The 25146-nt window shown below is 35.4% G+C and overlaps 1 long non-coding RNA gene across 2 annotated transcripts; it reads left to right on the forward strand.

Annotated features, from left to right (window-relative positions):
• The first annotated feature begins 10923 nt into the window (after positions 1-10923).
• Positions 10924-12169, forward strand: LOC110905301. 2 transcript variants are annotated; one of them, XR_002573014.2, is made up of 2 exons: positions 10924-11156; positions 11638-12169. It is a non-coding gene; the product is annotated as an uncharacterized LOC110905301 (long non-coding RNA). The 2 variants fall into 2 exon arrangements; XR_004878434.1 differs by having other exon boundaries at positions 11649-12169.
• The last annotated feature ends 12977 nt before the right edge of the window (positions 12170-25146 follow it).

Raw genomic sequence — 25146 nt, forward strand, 5'->3', positions numbered from 1 at the left:
GGTTGTTCAAATACATATTATGCGACCATAAAATTGGTTTCATAATCTTATTTGAGATGTTAGGACGCTTTTTTAGTTCCGAGACTTTTTACGACCCCTTTACATGAAACGCTTTTACCGTTGGTCCTATTAAATGAAAGGTCCTATAAAATAGCATTTTAGGACGTTTTTGCGTGTACTAAAAACCCAGTTTTCTTGTAGTGGGTGCATAAAACACACTTTGTATACGTAATATTTCATTACCAGATCTGATTTCCACAGCCCCGATCCCGAATAAACAGAAAGTTATTCTCCCCAGATTTCGTTTCCACCCAACCAAATGTTTGATTCGTTTAAACACATTTAGATTACCAGCAAAGTGATGATTAAACATTGAACTGACATACCATATATCACCCCACTGACCACCTTCCGTTCCGGTAATGATCATCTCTTGACGGTTGACGACTTCATCTTCATGTCTCTGAATTCCAGTGTTGATCACTTGTTTGTTTAATTGAGTGGCTTCGTCATGTTCCTTCGCTTTGCACGAGTAAATCTGATGGCCGGGTTGATGACAGTAATAACACAACCTTACACGAGGGAATTTCTTCTCTTTTTGGTGTTTTTCATCAAGACAATGTTGGCATGGCATCGTCGTTGCCGTGGGATGAATTTCTGCCTTCTTTGAAACCTTGGCTCTGATGCCACTATGATGGCAGAAGCTGTTATCATCATCTTCATGTTGGGATTCAAGAGGGTTTGCAGCGGAATTAAGAGGACTGTTTTGATTGGTATTCATGATCGAACAAGAACAAAATATGCAGAAACAGTGAAATGAATGAATTGAGGGAAACAATGGAAGAAAGATGGACAATTCGAACAGAATATTCAGAATGTCTTGGTACCGGATCTTGATGCAGGTCATTACATATTTATACCTGATATTTGACGGTTATTTTGTGTCGGGAATAACTGCCATAGGCAGTTTGAATATCCCACCCGCTTATCTCATCGTTCATAAGTTATAATACATATCGGACATATAAGTTTGCATAATAAATACTAACATAATTAAGTTTACATATCTAACAACCATCAGATTAGGAAAAAGAGACAAGCGAAAGTCAGATTTCTTTGTTTGGAATAATATTATGAACTACATTTTAATATTGAAAATGGTGGTTTCATAATTGTTCGGTGGATACGTATTGAGTTATTGTTCAATTTCAAATCTGAATTTTGAAGTCACCATTCAAGTCACAAAGGAAAATAAGGGCCGTAAAAAATGGAAGCAAGTAGCAAGCACCTCTAGTTGTAGTCAAGAAAAACAGAGCGTTGTGAGGTGATCGGGAACCGGCTTACCGGTGGGATTCAAAATGGGTGAGTAAAAAAATGGGTAAAAAAACAGCGAAGATCAAGTTAGCAAGTGATTGAGCAAGAATCAATAGTAAAAATAGAGTCGGATCTGTGTGACCCCGATCAAGCAAGAGAGCTATAAACATGTGTGTTTCAGTTAAGGAGAAGAAGCCAACGTCAAGATTATGGGGGTAAATGTAGGATAATCTTGACGGGTTCGGTTCGGGTCATGGATATGGGTCTGAAACCGGTCATGGCTTAAGTATTGTTGATTGAATCAGGTAGTTGGTTGGTATTATTCTTTATTTACGTAGCATGAGTATGTATTTATGTGGGTTTTAAGCAGTAAAACAAATATCCTATGGTGAGTTTTCTTGCATGTGATTGACGCTTGAAACCCAACATCCCACCCACCCATGTAATTCATATATGTACGTGGATGAATGCTTCAAACCTTATTCCATGAAATGTGACATAGAGATACGCGACAATGTATTGTGAAAACTAATGTAAACATGTGTTGTTTGAAGTATATCATAAGCACATATGCACAACTACATAATTTTTTAGTCTTAGCAAACATACTAAATAAAAGGGCCAGAAGGGTAACTAATAGATAAATAGTGTAAAAATGAGGGGTTAAAATGGAAAATCTCACAAGAACGCACCATTATAAATAATCAAACCCTGATTCTCTATTTTATTCAGCGCCGCTTCTGTTGGTAAACCCTAGTTGACCACTGCCGCATCTTCTGACTCCAGTTGACTCCACTGTCGCTTCAGACGCATCTAGGGCGCCGCATCTTCTACCTCCAGTTACGAAAGTATTGTACGGATTCAATGGTTTATATTGTTTTGTGCTGTTAATTATACTGACTGATTCCTGATGCAGGGAATTGAAGAATGGGTGTTAAATCTTGATAGCATGGTGATTGTTCATAGGAATCTATCACCACGCGGAAGATGAAATCTGCGAAAGTTATGCAGGTAACTAACCTAAAAAAATACATTTATGATTAACCTTATTTAAATATCTACAGATGTTTCTTTGTAGGCCTCCTAATCCAAGATCTCACTCAGCTAAAGCAACCAACAGGTGTGCGGAATCCACCTGTGCGGAATCCACCTGATGATCAACCACTGTAGATGAAACACAAGAATGCAAGGATTTGAGAGAGAAATCAAGAATACACTGAGTATTCTTGATGAAGATGAATGACGTCACTCACACAAAGCGCCGCCAGACAAAACACAATGATTAGGGCACAGAAATTCACACAGAAATCGTTACCTTGTCTATTCCATATTAAAGTATATATACAAGGTGAAACCCGGACTTTCAAGACTAACTAGAAAGCCCGGACAAAACAAATAGCACAAAGCTGAGAGCTTTTGCCACAAAACTCAGACAAAAGCTAAACTATACATAAAACTCTGACCAAGAAATTCCTTCCAAAACTTGAACAAATTGTCCCTAGGAACTTCTTGGGACTAAACTTTACATAAAACTCTGACCAAGAAATTCCTTCCAAAACTTGGACAAATTGTCCCTAGGAAGTTCTTGGGACTAACTTTTGGCACTTGTACAATAAAGACCCTAAATGTTGGAAGACTTGCACTTATCACCAAAAGTGCATTAACAAACTCCCCCTTGATCAGTGCATGGTCTTCATTGAACTTGAGATCTTCAAATCCTCTTTGAAAAGCTGCTACCTGCCCAGACCTTGTTCTTCACACAGAACTGGACCACCTTGATGAACTGGTCCGCAAGAACACGATCTTCTGCATTGTATTTTAGGGGCAGGCGACGAAGCTTCTTCAAGTGTGCTTCCCTCAAGTTTGCGAGCCAAATCGGATCCAGTATCTTCGCAATCTCCTCCGCCACATTCTTCTCAGTAATCACGGCTTCCCCAGTCTTCCCATTGAGATACCAATAACCTATTTTATCAAACTTATTGAGATCGAACGTTCGCATAGGTATTTTACGAAGGAAACTCGATGGAGGGTAAACCACTTTCCATTCCTCTTTACCAGTGAACTTATTTAGATATTTAACCCCTTGACCGACTGCTGGCTTGAACAGCTTCCACTTGCTCTCACGACTCTCAGCAACCAGCCAGATGAGGAATCAATCCTCTGATACTAGCCACGCTTGTATGGTTGTTGAGATCAAGTTGAGCAATGTGATGAAGATCACGTGCTGGAAGAGTCTGAAGATCCTTAGCCCTAGGCCTGAAGTACTGAACTCCATCGGTCCTTTTAATCATCACCAAGCCGTGCTGCTCGTCGAAATCCCAACTACGAATTTGACCCGAGTACTCGCCTTTTGTCGATAGGTATCTCTTCCTTTGCGTGTCATCTGGAAGAACCCTAAACCATCTGCGAGCTGCCACACTGACTTCTTCGGGAACTCGTATTGGGTTGAAGATTTCTTCAGGCATTTCAACGCCAAACACAAAGCTTCTGAGAATATCACTGTTTACCGGCAAGGACTCATACTCAATTGTCTTCCCTTTCGCAGTTTCAATAAAACTGAACTTGCCAGCCAAGTCGTCGTCTGTACGCCAATCCTCAAACGTTTCCTCAACCACTTCTCCAGGTTCCAAAACTAATTCAGCAACAGCCTCTACAGGGCCCTTATCTCCCCCTGTAGCTGCAACTGATGACTCCCCCTCAACATGAGCCGGAGTCGCAGCTTCAGGAGCACGTGCACTCCTTGACTGCTCCCCCTGCTTTGACGCGTTGGGATCTTTGTCCTTATCAAGATCGTCTCTGATTTTCTTAAGTTCATCCAAAACATTGAGTCAGACTTTCATAACCCAAAACATTGGTCCGACTTTTTTTAACAAAAAAAAAAAATTACAAGAAATTCAACAATTTGTAAGAAATTACAAGAAATTCCTTCCAAAACTTGGACAAATTGTCCCTAGGAACTTCTTGGGACTAAACTTTACATAAAACTCTGACCAAGAAATTCCTTCCAAAACTTGGACAAATTGTCCCTAGGAAGTTCTTGGGACTAACTTTTGGCACTTGTACAATAAAGACCCTAAATGTTGGAAGACTTGCACTTATCACCAAAAGTGCATTAACATTCTTGTATTGGAATCCTTTGTTGAAGTAAGAAATTTTACGATGAGCTTTTATACTTTCTCATGAATATAATAAAAATTTATTGATAGAACTTCTAAGAATATACCTTTGGTCGCTTTTCAGAACCATTCCATCAAATAATGGGTCCGTTTTCAGTTAGGCTTTTATTGGTTATGTATCTTTGAAAGGTTTTTGATGTTAACTATACTGATTGTAGAGTCAAAACTTATTTCCATCCATTTATAGATATAATGGGTTAAATATACAAACTCTATAATTGTCGTTAATTTTTATAAAAGAAAAATGTTAGAAAATGAGTTAAAGTTATACTTTTAAAGTAAAATTGAATCTGTATGCAAATAATGGTACTTTTCTATGTGTTATATAATTGATTAATTTGGGTTTTGTTCTTCTTGATGAGAGCTTCTTAACAAGCTAAAATGTGTCTACAACGGAGCTTCTTAATTTCCGTTGAAGACATTGCCTTGAATACGTTTACATTTATGTAGTGTTCCATTTATATATTTAGTCCTTGGTACGACTACGACGTTGTACTATATTTTACAATAGGTATAAAGGGAGTACCTTTATTATATAATAATAATAATAATAATAATAATAATAATAATAATAATAATAATAATAATAATAATAATAATAATAATAATAATAATAATTAATATTACTATTACTATTATTATTATTATTACTATTATTTTTATTACTATTATTATTATTTAAATTGAAAAACACTCATTTTCGATACAGAAATTCCATCGCCCGTGCCCAGTATCCATGGACTGGTATACAACATTAGAAGGGGAAGAAATTAAGTGCAATGGTTGTGGACCACAAGATGCAATATTGGTATGCATAACTATATGTTAGCCAAATATACAATCAAGTGTTGCAAAACTATGTAATCTGTGCTTAAATTCTTGAATTACTGAAATTGATTAGATTCTGGAATGTTAAAATGCATCTAGATTGATAATCAATCATCTTCTAATTTTGCAGTAAACATGACTTCTGATTCAATCTGGCCGTTTAATGTTAAAGTGTTTAATCTTGATTATCTTTACTGTTTTCAGTTAATTTTTTAATCATAATTATTAGCTAGTGTTACCTTGATTGACTTTGTTAGTTAGCTACTAGCTAGTTAGTTTGTTAGATTATGTATCTCGTTGTAATCACTCCTTTTGTAATTAATCAAATCATAGTGAACGTTTACTCTCTCTCTACTTTCTCTCTCTAAACACACTACTGATTTTTATAATTTTTTTTGCTTCAATTTCAACAGCGGCAGGGGCTCGAAAAATACACGCAAAAAATTGCATCCGATTATCAGGTAAAGTTCAACAGTTTACACAAGTGCATTATGCGTCCGTATGCATATATAAATGTCAGTATATTATTTGATTTGATTTTTTTTGTATAATTGTTTCAGCGTATATTCCGAGACCCATATACGTTGAATCCTAAAATATTCTTCCAGCCGACATATTTAGAGGCCTTCAAAGCCAAGGGAAAGGATCTCGTAACAAGTATTAGAAGCATAATGTCTGAACCCGTACCGGGAGTCTATACATTTAACATGCTGAATCTGAATTTCTGTCAAAAGTTAATACACGAGGTTGTTAAATTATTAACCAAATTGCAATGTTTTCAGAACCAGACCGGATGTCGAATCGGTCTCCTTACCGGTTCTGTTGGAAATCTTTGAATAATGAAGAGTGAATCTGCAGAAAGTTCTAATCGAAAATGTTCATAAATGAATTGATAATTTACAAATGTGGAGATACAGATATATATATACGTACATACATAGGGTTTTATAAATGTTTTGTAACCGCCCCATGTTATATATAAAAAAAACATAACAAATAATTATATCTAGCTTATCTATTTTGTATACATATAATGCAGAACATATATGTATTCTTGTACGTCTAACACCCTCCCGTAAGCTAGATTACTTCAGGTGACATGCGAAGAAGCTCCTTAAGTCTAATGAAGTCCTTTGGTTGTAATGCTTTTGTCATAATATCAGCTATCTGATCCTTTGTTGCACAAAAAATGACATTCAGTTCTCCTTTCTTGACTAGATCTCTGATAAAGTGATACTTAACTCTTATATGTTTGCTCTTTCCATGATAAACAGGATCCCTTGCTAAACATATCGTGGATTTATTATCACAGTATAAAGGGATTGAGGAAACGTTGGTTTCTTGTAGATCATCTAAGATTCCTTTGATCCATAAAGCCTGACAGCCAGCTAATGATAAGGCCATGTATTCTGCTTCTGTTGATGATAAAGCCACTACCTTTTGTTTCTTTGATTGCCATGAGATTGGACCTGAACCTAAATGAAATATATATCCGGATGTGCTCTTGCTATCATCCATATCTCCTGCATAGTCACTATCACTAAAACCTATCAGAACTTTCTTTCCCCCTTTGGAATAAGTAATTCCTTGATTTTGAGTTCCTTTGATATATCTAAGTATTCGTTTAGCTGCCTCCCAGTGATTCTTTCTCGGGTTTTCTATAAATCTGCTAATTTTACTGACTGCAAACATGATGTCTGGTCTTGTGTTGGTGAGATACATCAGACTTCCTACTAAGCTTCGATACACACCTTCGTCTACAAACTCTTCTGGATCATCTTTTGATAATTTTAACCCATACTCCATAGGTGTAGATACCGTATTGCATTGTGTCATTTTATATTTATCTAATAGATTTTTCATGTACTTCCTTTGGGACAGTATGACATTTCCGTCTTCATAAAGTACTTCCATGCCCAAGAAGTAATGTAATCTTCCCATATCAGTCATTTCAAACTCCTTGTTCATTGACTCTTTGAATTCCGTAATTAAGTGTATGGAATTACTTGCAATAATTGAATCGTCGACATATAAGCATATCACTAACTTCCCTTTGTTAGTGTCTTTTATATATAAAGTATGCTCATATGCACTTTTCTTAAAATTATGTTGTACGAAGTAAGTGTCTATACGACTGTACCATGCTCTTGGTGCTTGTTTTAAACCATAGAGGGCTCGCTGAAGATGACATACCTTTTGTTCTTCTCCTTGTTTAACGTAACCTTGAGGTTGTTCTATGTAGACTTGTTCATTCAGTTTTCCATTTAGGAACGTTGTCTTAACATCCATTTGATGAAGATACCAACCATAATGAGCAGCTAGAGCTAGCACTATTCGAACTGTCTCGAATCTTATTACGGGTGCAAACACCTCCTGATAATCTATTCCATATTTCTGCCTGTATCCTTTTACGACTAGTCTGGCTTTGTATTTGTCTACATTTCCCTTTTCATCATATTTAGTTTTATAAATCCACTTTACACCTATTGGCTTCTGATGTTTTGGTGGATCTACTAGCACCCAAGTGTGATTTTTATTAATGGAATCCATTTCCCTGTCCATTGCTGCTATCCATTTTTCATCTTTACTTGCTTCTTCATAACTTGTCGGATCTGTACTTGTATAGAGAACAAAATTCAACACTTGATTTTGATTGTACTTCTGTAATACTTCTGCATTCGTTAGTTTTCTTGTATTGCGATATACATTCCTAATACTTTTGGTTTTAATGACTTCATTTTCTGAATCTGTAGATGAAGTGTCACCACTGTTTTGTTGATCTTGATCAGCACTTTGTTGATGTGCTTCATACGTCCCCGAGCCACCGCAAACTTGTTGATCATTATTGGAAGTTTCTTGTGGATCTTCGTTTACGTTATCTGTTGCGTGGTTATCAATTTCCTGTTCTTGATTATTTTCTTCATCATGTTGAATTTGTATCTCCTCTACATCAGTAATGATAAGCGGTGCATTTGAACCTTCACCTTCGAAGACCCATCTCTTATTTTCATCAAAGATCACATCACGACTAATGATGATCTTGTTGGTTAGGAGATTATATAGCTTATAACCCTTGCTAGCTTCACTATATCCAACAAATATAGTTTTTATGGTTTTGTTGGATAACTTGTCCCTATGTTGTTTGGGTATAAGAGCATAAGCTAGACAACCAAATACTCTTAAATGTTCTACATTTGGTTTCTGTCCATTCCAGGCTTCGTAAGGGGTGATGTTCGGTCTGGTCTTCGTAATTGTTCGATTTAAGATGTAAGTAGTGCATGCTACCGCTTCTGCCCAGTAACAGTTAGGTAATTGCTTAATGTTCATCATGCTTCTACTTAATTCCATTAAAGTCCTATTCTTTCGTTCAGCTACTCCATTTTGTTGAGGTGTATAGCTGTTAGTAAGCTGATGTCAAATCCCATTAAGTCTCAGATATTCCTGAAATGCTTTGCTACAGTATTCTCCTCCGCGATCCGTTCTTAGTGTTTTGATTACATGATTTGACTGCTTCTCATTCAAAACTCTAAAATTCTTAAAGTGATATAGTGCCTCGGATTTAAATTTGAGAAAATACACCCATGTTTTTCTAGTGTAATCATCGATAAATGTAATGAAATATCTACATCCACCGATGGATTCTGTTCTCATTGGACCGCATATGTCAGAATGAACTAATTGTAATGGTTCAGTAGCTTGCCAGACCATTTTTTTATGAAATGGTTTTCTGGCATGTTTTCCAGATATGCAACCTTCGCATGTACTGTCATCCTTCCTTATCTTTGGTAGTCCAATTACTAAATCCTTGTTTTTCATGTCAATTAGAGTATCCATGTTCACATGCCCATAGCGTCTGTGCAATAGACGTGAGGAATCACTGGTAGTCATATTCATGACATATGTCAGATCGCTTTCAGGATGTAATGGGAACATCTTATTGTTGGTCATCTTAACAATACCAAGAAGTTCACCATTTGAATCTTTGATAATGCATCTATCTCCCTTAAACGCAACTTCATATCCTTTCCCTATGAGTTGCCCTACGCTTAACAGGTTATGTTTCAGCCCCTTTACATAAAATACATCTGGTATCTTCCTTTCTCTTCCTCTAATCGTAATAGAGATATTTCCGCTGCCTAATACTTCCAACCGTTTATCATCCCCTGTTCTCACCTCCTTTTTTGAAGATTCATCAAGATGAGAAAAAAGTTCTCGGTTACCACTCATGTGGTTACTGCAGCCGCTATCAAGATACCAACAGTCACCTTTGACTGTCTCCTCCATGTTAAAAATCATGAACATAGTGTCATCTTGTTCATCGACATCATCTTCTGTATGAATTAGTGCATTATCTGTTCTTTCGCTTTCATCCTTTTGTTTGCAAAACTTGGCTGTATGTCCAAGTTTATGGCAATTGAAACATCTTATTGAATTCATATTGAAATTCTTGCCCTTATATTTGTTTCGTCCCCTTCCTGTGGAATCGTTCTTAAATGATTGTCTAGATCTATCTTGGCTTACATTCGTTACTTGAAACGCATGTTCAACAGGATTGTCTTCGTATCTTTTCAATCTTAATTCATGTGATTGAAGTATCCCCATTAGTTCTTCGGTGGATACTTCTGCGAGATTTTTTGTTTCTTCGATAGTTATAACAACCGATTCATAATTCCTAGTTAAACTACGTAAGATTTTTTCTACAACCCTCTGTTCATCTAATTTTTCTTCATTCATCCGCAATTGATTTACTAAATGAATCGTTCTGTTGAAGTATTCCTCAACAGATTCTCCATCTTTCATGTTTAACGAATCAAATTCACATCGCGTGCTTCTCCCCTGTATGATTTGTGAAGAATAATCCATGCCTCTTTCGCCGACTTTGCCTGTGAAATCCTTTCAAATACTGTGTCAATTACTGACTGAAATATGATATGCATGGCCCTTTTATCTTTTTTAATTGACTCCCGGTATGCAGCGGATCTTTCTTCCGATGGATTTGGTCCCAGTTCTTGATACCCTTCATCGACAACCGTCCATAATTCCTGTGATTCAAGTAATACTTTCATTTGAATGTGCCAATGATAATAATTCTGTCCATTCAGTTTGGGGATTTGTGTTTGTATTCCTTGCGCTTGATTCATGATCTTGAATTTGACGATGAATTAAAACAGTTAACGTGAATAGATTTCTTGGATCGAAGGTTGTGGCTCTGATACCACTTTGTTGGAAATCTTTGAATAATGAAGAGTGAATCTGCAGAAAGTTCTAATCGAAAATGTTCATAAATGAATTGATAATTTACAAATGTGGAGATACAGATATATATATACGTACATACATAGGGTTTTATAAATGTTTTGTAACCGCCCCATGTTATATATAAAAAAAACATAACAAATAATTATATCTAGCTTATCTATTTTGTATACATATAATGCAGAACATATATGTATTCTTGTACGTCTAACAGGTTCAATGGTTTGACCGGTCGGACCGGACGTAAGAACCAGAAGGTGTCATAAATATGATAAAGTTTAATAGGGTTAAATCTGAAAAATATACAAAAAAAATCCGGTCCAACCCTTCTAAAAATCGGTTCGACCCGCCGATCCGGCTCTGAAAACCCTGCCATATTGTGATCAGGAACTTTTGATTATATGTTTTTTAGTAAAACTGCGATTGCTTAGGTGAAACATTTCGATGTGTGGGCCCGCAACACGGACTCTAGCATCTTGCGCCCGAATACAGGGAATGGATACGGTGTTTCTCTTGATGACATTGGCATGAAAGCCACACTTGATAAGCTGATGGAAGATTACATAAGCCTTATTTCAAGAGGTAATTTTTATTATAAAAAGTTACCCGAGGTTTGGCTATTTTTGCGACTTTCGTTCATAGGTTTGTTTTTCTGCATCTAGATCCAAAAGGTTTGAACTCTTGCCATTTTCATCCAACCAGTTAACTTCATCCATTTTTAACGTTAAGTCAGGAGTATTTTCGTCTTTCTAGACATTTTTTTGTGATGATTAAAGGGTTTGGGTGGGGAGAAAGTCAATAGAGGTGGATCTTTATTTCTTATATTGTTTTTTATTATAATAAAAAATGTCTAAAAAGACAGAAATGCCCCTTATTTAATGGAGAAAAAGGATGGAGTTAACAAGTTGGATGAAAATGGCAAGATTTCAACCTTTTGAATATAGATGCGGAAAAACAAATGTTTGGACGGAAGTTGCAAATGTGGCCAAACCTCAAGGACAAAATGGACATTTTACTCAAAAACTTATACAGCCACATGTTTTCTTACACCGTATTCGTGTAGTTTTGTTTCAGATACCGAGTTCTCAAGAAACCCCGCAAGAGTCTACCCGCACACCCACCCCTCTTGCTGCTGTTCAACAAACACTGGTGGCAACTAATCAAGTGACTGATGAACCTCGATCAACCCCTCAACCACTGTCTCTTGAACCCACTGGAAGTAAGTCCTCTACTAAATCTTGAGCTCAAGTTCAAGCTCGTAACGATAAGCCTGGCACTGGACCCAGTAGGAAGAATAAGCTAGACCGCTATGCACCCAGAATGACAGTTGAACATGATAACATCTTTTAGCGGTGTTCTTTCAATTCTTTAAAAATACTAGCACCTACTATACATAAAATGAAGCATAGATGATTTTATTTATGCGTAACAAACAAATCCGTTCCTGCCATGATTCTTCGACTGTGTGAATGAGATGGTTACTCCATTGTTTGAGAAATCATTGACTGCTACAAATACTTATTCAAGAATCGGAAATATTTAGTTTGGCACAGAAAGGAGAGAAGCTATATGGGAATGGATTAAAACTTTCTGAACCTTGTGATGATTGATTAAGATTTGAAGATTAGTTTTAATGACAATTTAGATAGTTGGTTGTGATGATTGATTAAGATTTTACGTTTTCCAGAAATATACACCATTTTATAATTTTAAGTGCATCTTGTAATTGATTCCTATAATAGATGTAACATTTAAATACTTATTCAAGGGTTTAACATTTTCTTCGACTTTTGAATGGTTGTAATTATTTTACAAGTAATGATGAAGAAAGAAGTTTAGAGTGAAAATATATTCTGTTTCATATATACTAAGAACAATTTGATAAACATGTTGGTAAGTCTAGGCATAACCTGTGAGATTAAATATATTAATATAATATTTAATCTTGTAGCCTATATAATCATTTATATTATATTAGATCAAAATATATTAATAACCTATTAATAATTAGTTGGTAATTGTTGATGGACCATATTACCCTTATTAACTAATTGGGTTTCCTCTTGGGTGTATAAATAAGGGGCTTATTAGAGAGTTAAAGGGTTACACACATTACACAATCAAACCCTCATAACATCATCAAATTCGTGACTCTCTCCCTAAACCGAAACTACCCTAATTTCGGTTTCATCACCATCATAACTTACACCCTAAGGAGGAACCAGATCATCCTGACAATCATGTCGAACTCAATGGCTGCATCTCTGACTGGATTCTCTGCTGGCCTGTCTGCTGTAACAGGTATTATTCATGTTTTCCATTACATTTAAACAGAACTGATCCAACATGTGGTATCAGAGCATATGTTGTTAAATCAGTTCTGTTTTCGCATCCATTATTATTCTGGGATCAAAAATCTGGAAAACGGAAGTTTTTAAAGCCATATAAATCACGGCTGTTTTCGGTTTTCTATGAGCCGAAATCAGTATTTAAGAAAAAGGGTGGTTAAATCATGTCACCCGAAACCATAAATGGGATGATAATATCCGAAATCTGTTAACTGAAATCATAAAATTTATATTTCGGATCCCAGAATTATGTTTTAAATTTTTAGGGTTCATCATAATGTTCTAAGAAAACTCGAAAAGTCCCTAAGTTTTGGAATATAATTTAGATTAGTGGGTGTTTTTACTGTTTTGATCTTAATTTTATCTAATAAATTTTTCGGAAACTGTCAGTTATTATTTTCGAAATCTTTTGATAAGTTTAGATCAGCATTAAAACAGGAAACATTATCCCACAATCCCTAAAATTTCGAGTTTTCAGTTATTATCACAAAACAGCTGTTAACATGGTCATAACTCGAGACCATGAGGTTGCTACTCGAGACCATAAGGTCATTACTCGAGACCATGAGGTTGCTACTCGAGACCATGAGGTTGCTACTCGAGACCATGAGGTTGCTACTCGAGACCATGAGGTTGCTACTCGAAACCATAAGGTCATAACTCGAGACTAAGGTTGCTACTCGAGACTGAGGTTGCTACTCGAGACCATGAGGTTGCTACTCGAGACCATGAGGTTGCTACTCGAAACCATAAGGTCATAACTCGAGACTAAGGTTGCTACTCGAGACTGAGGTTGCTACTCGAGACCAAGGTTGCTACTCGAGATAATAACGCTACAACTCGAGACTAAGGTTGCGACTCGAGACCTCATAACTAATTCGAGATCTCAAAACTCAGTCGAAACCATGACTCGAGACCATGACTCGAGACCTCACTCGAGATCTCAAAACTTAGGTTGTTTAAATGTGAACTAAAATACTTGGTTTGCTATTAAATACTTGGTTTTGTTAACACTAAATTAATTTATCAGAATCAGATAATTTTGCAAAACCAAAATAGCTTTACTTGAATGAGCTTCTGATGTATTAATTCTGGCCAAAGCTGATTTAATACATTTATTTATTGTTCAAGTCTAATAAAAGCTATGTTGAGTATGCATTACAAACCTGAAATGTCTTAATTCTGGCCAAAGCTGATTTAATTCATTTATGTTTAGCATGCTTGACAAGTGCATAACTAAAGTGATTGTCTCATTTCTGGCCAAAGCTGATTTGTCACAATTACTTTGCACACATACTTAAATGATTACACTTCTGGCCAAAGCTGATTTGTCCTCGTTTAAGTAGAATTTTTTTACTAAGTCTATTATTTTGATGTTAGTAATAGACATTATCACAGCTTCATAATTAAAATGGTCATTATTTATGCCTGCCTTAGTATAACCAGCCCATTAGATCACATTAGGATTTCTTCTTTTGTATCATAACTTGCTCATCTTATTTCCACTATCAGCACCCAATTGCGGGATTCCACCTTTGACTGGTGATAACTTTGCTGAATGGAAGGATGCCCTCATGCTTACTCTAGGATTGCTAGACTTTGATTATGCTTTAAGAGAGAATAAGCCAGCGGACCTTACCGCTACAAGTACTGCTGCTGAGCAGATAGTCCATGATAAATGGACTAGGTGTAACCGCATGTCTCTCATGTTCATGAAGCAGTCCATTCATAACTCAATCAGAGGGGCCATTCCTGATTCTGAAGATGCTAAAACCTATTTGGCTTCTGTGGAGAATCAATTCAAGGGAACATCAAAGGCACACGCAAGCACTCTTATCCTCAAGCTGGTGACAACTAAATATGATGGGAGGAGCGGCATTCGCGAACACATCATGATGATGCATGACATGGAAAATAAGTTGAAGGGCCTTGAGATGGAAATCAGTGATGGTTTTCTTGTTCACTTCATCATCACTTCGCTTCCTTCGTCCAATGAAGCATTCAAGATCAATTACAACACTCAGAAGGACAAATGGACGATGAGTGAGCTGATCGCTATGTGCGTGCAGGAGGAAGAGCGTATGAAGATGGATCGCACTACTGATGTTGCTAACTTCACCACCTCCAGCTCAAAGAAGAGGAAGAACTCTTATCCAAGAAAGGATGCTTCTAAGGTTCAAAAGCAAAATCCTCATCCTAATACAAGTACACCTTCCAGCTCTAAGAACTCCTTAGGCAAACCCTATTGCAAGTTCTGTAAGAAAACAGGACATAAGCAAAAGGAATGCCCTGATTTCAAGGAGTGGCTGGCTAAGAAAGGTAACGATTTTTTCATGATACTTGAGTCCTTTAATTTAAATGTTCCTGCTAATTCTTGGTGGTTTGATTCTGGTTCTATGGTTCATGTTACCAATTCACTTCAGGGATTCCTTACAATCCGGAAGCTGGGAAGAAACCAAAGAACACTTAAAGTTGGGGATGATCGGGAATTAGAAGTGAAGGCCATAGGAACATTACAGTTATTTTTGAAAACTGGTTTATGTATTAAACTTTATGATACCTTATATGTTCCTGAGGTAACTCGGAACCTTGTATCAGGACCAAAGTTAGACATGGACGGTTTTGTCGTTTCTCATGGTCATCGCAAACTCTCTATTCTCTATGATTCCGTTGTTTATGGTACTGGCATTCTGGATGGTGGTCTCTACAGATTAGAACTAGATGATAATTTTTCCAAATCTTTGTTGTCATATTATATTAATGAATCACTCACAAAGATGGAAAAGAAACAAATTCGAGACTTAGAGACTTCATCTATGTTGTGGCATCAACGTTTAGGCCACATCTCAAGAGAACGATTAAATCGTCTCATAAAGGATGAAGTCTTACCTCCTCTCGATTTCACTGATTTTGGAACATGTGTCAAATGTCTTAAAGGCAAAATGACATCAGCGAATAAGAAAGGTGCCACTAGGAGCTCTAATTTATTAGAACTCATTCACACTGACATTAGTGGTCCCTATCAAATCGCTGGCATCACAGGACATACTTCATTTATCACTTTCATTGATGATTATTCTCGTTACATGTACTTGTATCTTATAAAGGAAAAGTCTGAATCTCTTACAACTTTTAAAGATTATAAAGCTAAAGTTGAAAAGCAATTAGATCGTCAAATTAAAGTTGTGAGATCAGACAGAGGCGGTGAATATTATGGAAGACATACTGATGTGGGTCAAGCTCCTGGTCCATTTTATGAGTTTTGTAAGGGCCAGGGGATTGTGAACCAATACACCATGCCTGGTACACCTCAGCAGAACGGTGTCGCTGAACGAAGAAATCGTACCCTTATGAACATGGTGCGCAGTATGTTAGCCAACACTAATTTACCATTATTCCTCTGGACTGAAGCGTTAAAAGCAGCTGTTCATATACTCAATAGAGTTCCTTCTAAGTCTGTCCCTAAAACTCCTTATGAACTTTGGACATGAAGGAAACCGAGTCTTAAATATATGAAAGTATGGGGCTGCATTGCTGAAGCAAAATTATATAATCCTTTCCTAAGGAAACTTGACCCTAAAACAGTTACCTGCTTCTTTATCGGGTATCCTGATCATTCAAAGGGTTATCGTTTCTATTGTCCTTCCCATGTCACTCGTATTGTTGAAACCAAGCGTGCTGCGTTCCTGGAGGATTTCAAGGTCAGTGGGAGCAGTACTAACCCTTATGAAGAATTGCAAGAAGTACAAGACGCGGGGGGGGGGGGGGGAGAGACTCGTCGCTTACCATTACTCCGTTTACTCCTCTTGTACCCCATGCAACTGCACCTGAAGCCACTGCACAAACTCCATCTCCACAACCAGAACCCATTATACCTCATAACGAAGGCACATCAAACGCTCAAAACCAAGACAACGCTGAACCCGCAAATCAGCTCAGGAGGTCATCTAGGCAGAAACGGCCTACTAATTGGGATGATTACGTTACCTACCTGACTGAAATGGATGCTGGAAAGCTCAATGATCCTATCTCTTATAATGAAGCCATTAACAGTGATCAGTCTTCTCTTCTGAATGGAAGAAAGCAATGATTGATGAGCTTGAATCCATGAAGAAAAATGACGTTTGGGATTTGGTAGAATTACCCAACGGTGTCAAACCTGTTGGTTGTAAGTGGGTGTTCAAAACAAAACTGGATCCGAATGGGAACGTTGAACGCTATAAAGCGAGATTGGTTGCAAAGGGCTACACTCAGAAAGAGGGAATTGATTATCAAGAGACGTTTTCACCTGTCTCTCGTAAAGATTCATTAAGGATCGTTATGGCCGTAGTAGCTCATTTTGATTTAGAGCTACATCAGATGGACGTCAAAACTTCTTTCCTTAACGGAGACTTAGACGAAGATGTTTACATGAAACAACCTGAAGGCTTTAAACCTGAAGGTCAGGAGCATCTAGTCTGTAAGTTGAAGAAATCCATTTATGGGTTAAAACAAGCATCACGTCAATGGTACCTCAAGTTTGATGAAGTCATGAAGAGGCAAGGTTTTATGAAGAATCAAGTGGATCAATGCACCTACCTCAAGATGAGTGGGAGTAATTTTACTATACTTGTCCTTTACGTAGATGATATTCTATTGGCAAGTAATAGTTTAGACATGTTGCATGAGTCGAAGCGGTTACTCTCGCATAACTTCGACATGAAGGATCTCGGAGATGCTTCTTACGTCATTGGCATCGAAATTCACCGAGATAGACACAAAGGGATCTTAGGATTGTCTCAAAAGACTTACATAGATCGTGACCTTACACGTTACAACATGCAACAGTGCAAACCCTCCGTCGCTCCAGTAGTTAAGGGAGATGTTTTCGGTTCATTCCAGTGTCCGACAACAGAGGTTGAAAAGGAGCAAATGAGCCAGATACCTTACGCGTCAGTAGTCGGGAGCCTGATGTATGCTCAAGTCTGTACTCGCCCAGATATCGCTTATATTGCTGGAATGCTAGGCCGTTATCAGACTAATCCTGGCCTAGATCACTGGAAAGCAGCTAAGAAGGTTCTCAGATATCTGCAAGGGACGAAAGACTATAAACTGACTTATAGAAGAAGTGATCACTTAGAAGTGGTAGGTTATTCTGATTCTGACTTTGCAAAATGCAAAGATGACAAGAAATCCACTTCGGGCTACATCTTTATGTTAGCAGGCGGACCTATATCATGGAAGAGTCATAAACAACAGTTAACTACAACTTCCACAATGATGGCAGAATACATTGCTGTTTACAACGCAACCTGTCATGGAATGTTGCTTAGAAATTTGATCACTGGACTCAAAATCGTTAATTTCATTTCTAGACCATTGAAGCTTTACTGTGATAACTCAGCTGCCGTTAGTTTCTCGAACAGTAACAGTTCGACTGGAGCTGGTTTATATCTCGATACAAAATACTTGTTCGTACATGAACGAGTTGAGGAAAATAATCTTTGTATTGAGTATATTAGTACTAAAGATATGCTAGCGGATCCGATGACTAAAGGTCTCCCACCTAAAGTTTTCGAAGAACATGTATCGAATATGGGACTTACTAAAGACCTTATTTAAAGGCATATTGTACTAGCTTATGTTTTAATTAATGAAATTTCCTCAGTTTGATTTTGTATGTCTCTAACATATGTTCTGCCAGTGTAATGACATATAGACAAATATAAATACAAATCAGACGCTAAAGGGCTTATACATATTTTGATCGTAACTATTAGGTTTTAAATTGAGGGTATAGTATGATTAATGGGGGTCCTGAGTCGAATGATGATTCAACGGCTGTATTTCTCTGCTATAGTTCTTGGTTTAAAGCTAAAATGAGTGTTAACTCCTGGCCAGGCTTACCTAATACTCATGATAAATGATTACTTGGCTAAGTGGGAGAATGTGAGATTAAATATATAAATATAATATTTAATCTTGTAGCCTATATAATCATTTATATTATATTAGATCAAAATATATTAATAACCTATTAATAATTAGTTGGTAATTGTTGATGGACCATATTACCCTTATTAACTAATTGGGTTTCCTCTTGGGTGTATAAATAAGGGGCTTATTAGAGAGTTAAAGGGTTACACACATTACACAATCAAACCCTCATAACATCATCAAATTCGTGACTCTCTCCCTAAACCGAAACTACCCTAATTTCGGTTTCATCACCATCATAACTTACACCCTAAGGAGGAACCAGATCATCCTGACAATCATGTCGAACTCAGTGGCTGCATCTCTGACTGGATTCTCTGCTGGCCTGTCTGCTGTAACAGGTATTATTCATGTTTTCCATTACATTTAAACAGAACTGATCCAACATAACCAGCTCAAACTCGACTAGAACTCCTAACCAAATTGAATTTTTTACCAAGGCCTTGAGTTGGTATGGAGTTGACTAAGAACAATTTTATAAAAATGTAGGTGAGTCAAGCCATAACCAGCCTAAGCTCGACTCGAATTCTAAGGGATTGACTTGGTATAGAGTAGATTTTTAAAGTTCATAGTTTTGATTCTTGAAAAGAAAGGCTCAATTTTTTAAGATTGAAGATTAATTGATGGTGTTAATACCAAAATAAAAAACCTTCAAATAATTAAGTGGAGGGCTAAATGCTCCCCTTCTTTACTTTTCGTTCCCCCTTTCTAAAAATATGAGTTTAAAACTTGTCAATTTCACCCCTCTAAAATTTGTATCATATCATATAAAAAAAACTTTTTGTGAAGAAAAAACCAAATATATCTTAACTCATGTGAGGCAGATTTAAAAACCATTTGGACAAAACTTATCAAAATGATTTTTCTTTTTTCTTTCTTGGATTTGTGATTCATTATAGTTGAACACTAATGCAATATGAAAACATAATGTTTTTAGAGCGCGGTTAACATACTTAACGGCTTATCCTACTTCACGTACGCAACAATCCTGGCCGTGGATTATCACGCATAGAACACATAATCACACATGGATCTGAATTATCACGCATGGGACCTGAATTATCACACACAGCAACATAATCACGCATGGAACATTGATCAAAAGGTAATCACGCAAGTTATCTATATTAATCAAGCACGTTATGTTCTTGTCGCGTACGTTAACGTACGTTAAGCCCTTTTGTATATTATACTTTCTCATGTTTTTATATGGGTACTATCTTTTTTCTTTCTTGGATTTGTGATTCATTATAGTTGAACACTGATGGTAATATCTTTTTTCTTTCTTGGATTTGTGATTCATTATAGTTGAACACTGATGCAATATGAAAACATAATGTTTTTATATGGGTAATATGTTTGTAAAAATTCAATAACAATTAACAATTTTTGATTTTTATTTTTATTTTAAGGATCAGCAGTAAAGTTATCTAACAAAAACAAAAAAATATTTTTTCATTTTTGGGTTTCTTGACCGTCGAACTTTCCGTCTATAATACTTGTTTGGGAAGTAGTGATAACATCATATAATGTTATGTGGTATGATATAATACTAGATACCATATTATATGGGATCTATCCAATAGTATCATACCATTAGTATTATACGAAACCATATGAGAAGGAATAGAATATGATATACTAGAACATAACATATTAAATAACAAATATCATGCATTACAATACAATATAATATAGTATAATATAATAAAATATGATATGCTATACATTTTTGGTTTAATGGTTTTTATTTCTATTATTTAATATTACCCTATGATTTTATATTTTATTGGCTTGAAATGTTTGAAATTATATATAATACATGTCGTATTTCTTTCTAAAGTTTTGTAACCTAAACTTTATGGGGGTTTTCCAACTCAAGTGGGTTTTCTAGTTAGTTAGGCCCTATATATATATATATATATATATATATATATATAGGTAGAGGATCCTGTAAAAAGTGGGACTTTTGTAAGAAGTGTAACAAATAATCTTGGAATGACAAGTGTCCTTTATCCTAATTAATTCAAAAGGGTATATTAGTAATTGGAGATTTTTATCATTTAATTGATTTCCAAGAATAACTGCCAAAAAAAAAAAAAAAAAACTGCCGATGAGTTTTTTAAGGTTTGAATCGAATTTTAGGAAACATTATACATCTGATTGTTTTATATTCTTCATCATCTTTTAATCGCAACATCTTTTAATCATACATTGTTCATGGAGTGGTGTTTTAAAAAAATGGAGACATTGACTATGATTCAAGTCATGGTGTTTTATCTGGAGACATTGTTCATGGCGTGGTGTTTTATCTATGACTTGAATCATACATTGTTCATGGCGTGGTGTTTTAAAAAACTGGAGACATTGACTATGATTCAAATCATGGTGTTTTATCTGGAGACATTGTTCATGGCGTGGTGTTTTATCTATGACTTGAATCAGAGATGTTTAAAACACCACACCATGAACAATGTCTCCAGATAAAACACCATGACTTGAATCATAGTCATGGTGTTTTAAAATCTGGGAATGTTTTGTATTGATAAAACACCACGCCATGAACAATGTCTCCAGATAAAACACCATGACTTGAATCATAGATGTTTAAAACACCATGCCATGAACAATGTCTCCAGATAAAACACCATGACTTGAATCATAGTCAATTTTATCTGGTTGTTTTAAAACACCACGCCATGAATCTGATTACAGTTCTCTTTATGATAATGTATGACGAATATGTAACCAAAGACCTCCTACAATTAAGGTGAATCATTAATTACGATATTTAAGGAAAAAATAGTGAATGTAGGAGTTTTTGGTCGTGTATGATATGGTTACCATATTTCAAACATTGAAAAAGACACTATTGCCCTTCAATTTTACATAAGGTCCCTCTAATTAAAACACAATTTACATTTTTATACCCTATTGATCTCAACCATTAGATCAAATATCCAATGGTTTAAAACACTTCTTACCCTTCTTACATTTTAGACACTTTTTACCACATCTCTACCATATATATATATATATATATATATATATATATATATATATATATATATATATATATATATATATATATATATATATATATATATATATATGGTAGGGTTCTAGAGTGAACACTAGGTTGAGAGTGAACCGTGTGAACTAATCAGGGCCTTTGATTTTGTTGATCCATAGTTTAATAACAATGGCATGATTGTAATTTTTTTTAATTAATTTCCTTTTTACAAAAACTGAAAGGGTATATTAGACATTAGAAATATTCTTTCTCCTCATAATTATGGAATTGTAATCGTTTCATATATTTGAAAAGAAATTTGATTCCCCAAATTGTAGCACATATCAGTAGACAAAGGATCTATTTTCATTTGTTTAGAAATCTCTTTTCTCTCTCTCTAAGAAAGACAGACGACAAGACGACGGTAAGGCGACTCCGGCGAAGAAATCTGTCAAACGTGTGTTTCCCTTTCTGAAACTGATCAAGGTACATTATAATCCACAAATCAGTTTATTCTTCTTATGTAGTCTTCGTCGATTGAGCTAGGGTAACATATGCTCCATACTCTTCGTTTTCTGTTTGGTGAAAGCTAGGGTTAGGATTTTTTTCTATAATAGCTTCAATTGGTCAGTGTAACTTGTTTTATAAAGTTGGATTATAACTTTGATGTGGTTGTTTATAGTATACATTTGTTTATAGGATGTGTATTTCAGATGTGGTGTATGTATAAAACATATGTTTTGAAAAAAAAAAAACTTGATATGCTTGGTTTGTCAATGGCTGATGTGGGTTTGTTTGTATATAATTGTTAAGTGGTATGTATTTGAGGTTCGATGTACACCAGTGTACAATGAGCATTCAATATGATTTACATTTGTGAATAAAAAGTGTTTTTGAAGTTTGATGTACGTCAGTGTATAAGGAGCATCAATATGATGTACATTTCTAAATAACAAGTGGTTTTCAAGGTTGATGTACATTAGTGTACGAGGAGCGTTCAATATGATGTATATTTGTGAATTACCAGTAGGTTTCAAGGTTGATGTACATCGGTGTATAAGTATTTTGCAAATATGATGCTCTTATGTATTAGGTTTTGCACTTGATGGCTTGTACACATGTTTAATTGTTTTTTTATGCCGCATATGACTTTTTGTTGTTTTTGTGGTTTTTATGGATTATTATTGATATCATACAGGTGTACTCAGCCCTATTGTAATGTTTAGCTTCCATGTGTATAATTTTTTTTAAGTTGCATATGACTTTTTGTTGTTTTTTGTGGTTTTTATGGATTATTATTAATATCATATAGGTGTACTCAGCTCTATTGTAATGTTTAGCTTCCATATGTTTATGTATACAGGTCTGTAAACATGTTATAAGTTTAAATTGGATTATTGGTAACAAGTCAGTTAGGATTTATAAGAACCTACTAATTTAATTATGTAGGAAGGAAAAGCAAAAGGATTTCACGTAAAGCACCGTCTAAGTTTAAAAATTCAATGGATGATCTTATTCAGTTTTTCTGACATTGAAGGAACATACACACGAAATTAAAATGGGATAACGGGTTTCTGCTTGCACACACGCCAAAAAAGGTGTGTTTGAAGATTGTGTGCTCCAATGCTAACACGCTCCGCGATCGAGTAATGGCTGAAGCGATTGCATACAACGTGGTGAATAGGCTTAATGTTTAGAATGTTCAATGTAGACAATAATATGTTTATGACTATGGTCTTTGTTTTTTCGTAATGTTGGCACATGGTTAGTTTTTTTTCTTATGACGTAAACCGGATTTTTGGTTGGTTGGTTTAATTTAATTTTGGGTATGGTTTTTGATTTTTATTATGTGTACAATGTAAAAGTTATGTAGTTTTTATGGTTACACCAATGTATAGACTTTAATACACAAGTGTATCTATGAGTATACACAAGTGTACTTGTGTGTGTAAATAAATGTAGTTATGAATTTACACAGGTGTGTATATGATTATACACAAGTGTACATGTGCGATCGACTAATGGCTGGGCATTATTTTTTGGGTCGGCCATGGTTGAAAGACATGACGAACTGTGCGATAGAAATTGAGTAGAAAACTACCCGATATGAATTTCTTAACTTACGTGATCTTGTTTGTTATATGTTTTAGATAATGATCTTTGTAAAATTTAAAAGATAATCCTTGTTAATCCCAATGAACAATTACACGACGAGTATCTTTGGAGATACAATGAACAATTACACGACGAGAATCGTCGGTTCAAGCGATGAAGAACCGTTGGTTCAGACGATGATGGTGACTACCATTTTAGACGGCGATAGTTCGGTCAACTCTAGTGTTTGTAGGTGTTAAATTGGAACTTTGATGAAAACTATTAAGAGCAAAAAAGAATAAGATGATTGACGAACTGGATCTAAGATGTATGAATTCGTAATTATGGAGGATGTACGATTTTATAATATTGATTAGGAATAATTAAACTAAAATACTAAAATGTAGGATCAGTTTATGGTAACTGATATTTTGAATGCAAATTATAATAAGTAGTTTAAAAATTAAATTTAATTGTCCATTTACAATCCTACCCAAGAGTGAACTGCATGAACTGATCTGGGCCCTTGATTTTTATGATCTTGAGATTAAAGTGAGTGGCATAATGGTATTTATTTGGTTAATTTTTTCCATTTAATTAAATATAAAAAGGGTATATGTGTAATTTCAATCTTAAATTGATTGCATAAATCTCTCACAAATCAAGTAATCAATTATCCTCTTAAATTGATTGCATAAATCTCTCACAAATCAAATCAAGGATTAGGAAAGATGTAACTTAATTCAATTATTAAAATAATTATTTGTTTAAATGCGATGTACACATGTGTATTCTGATTTTGCCCTCTTTTTAATGCGATGTACAAATGCTGTTTTGTGATATCTCAAAAAAAAATTTGTATTGAATGTTGATGTACACCTGTGAATTAGTGTACACATACGTACGATGCTGAATACACATGCGTACTGTTCTATTTATATCCAAGTACACATGTGTATACCGTTGAAATATGAAGGTTACGTGGATCTTAAAAATCAAGATTTGAATTCTGATGATGAAATCTGAAATAAAAATTAAAATTGAAATCTGGTGATTTGTTGTTTGTTTTGATAATTATCTTATTAATAAATAAACATAATGTGGATGATGAATTTAAATTAGGAAAGATGTAACTTAATTC

This window comes from Helianthus annuus, chromosome 14 (genome assembly GCF_002127325.2).
Source record: "Helianthus annuus cultivar XRQ/B chromosome 14, HanXRQr2.0-SUNRISE, whole genome shotgun sequence".
Classification (NCBI taxonomy): Eukaryota; Viridiplantae; Streptophyta; class Magnoliopsida; order Asterales; family Asteraceae; genus Helianthus; species Helianthus annuus.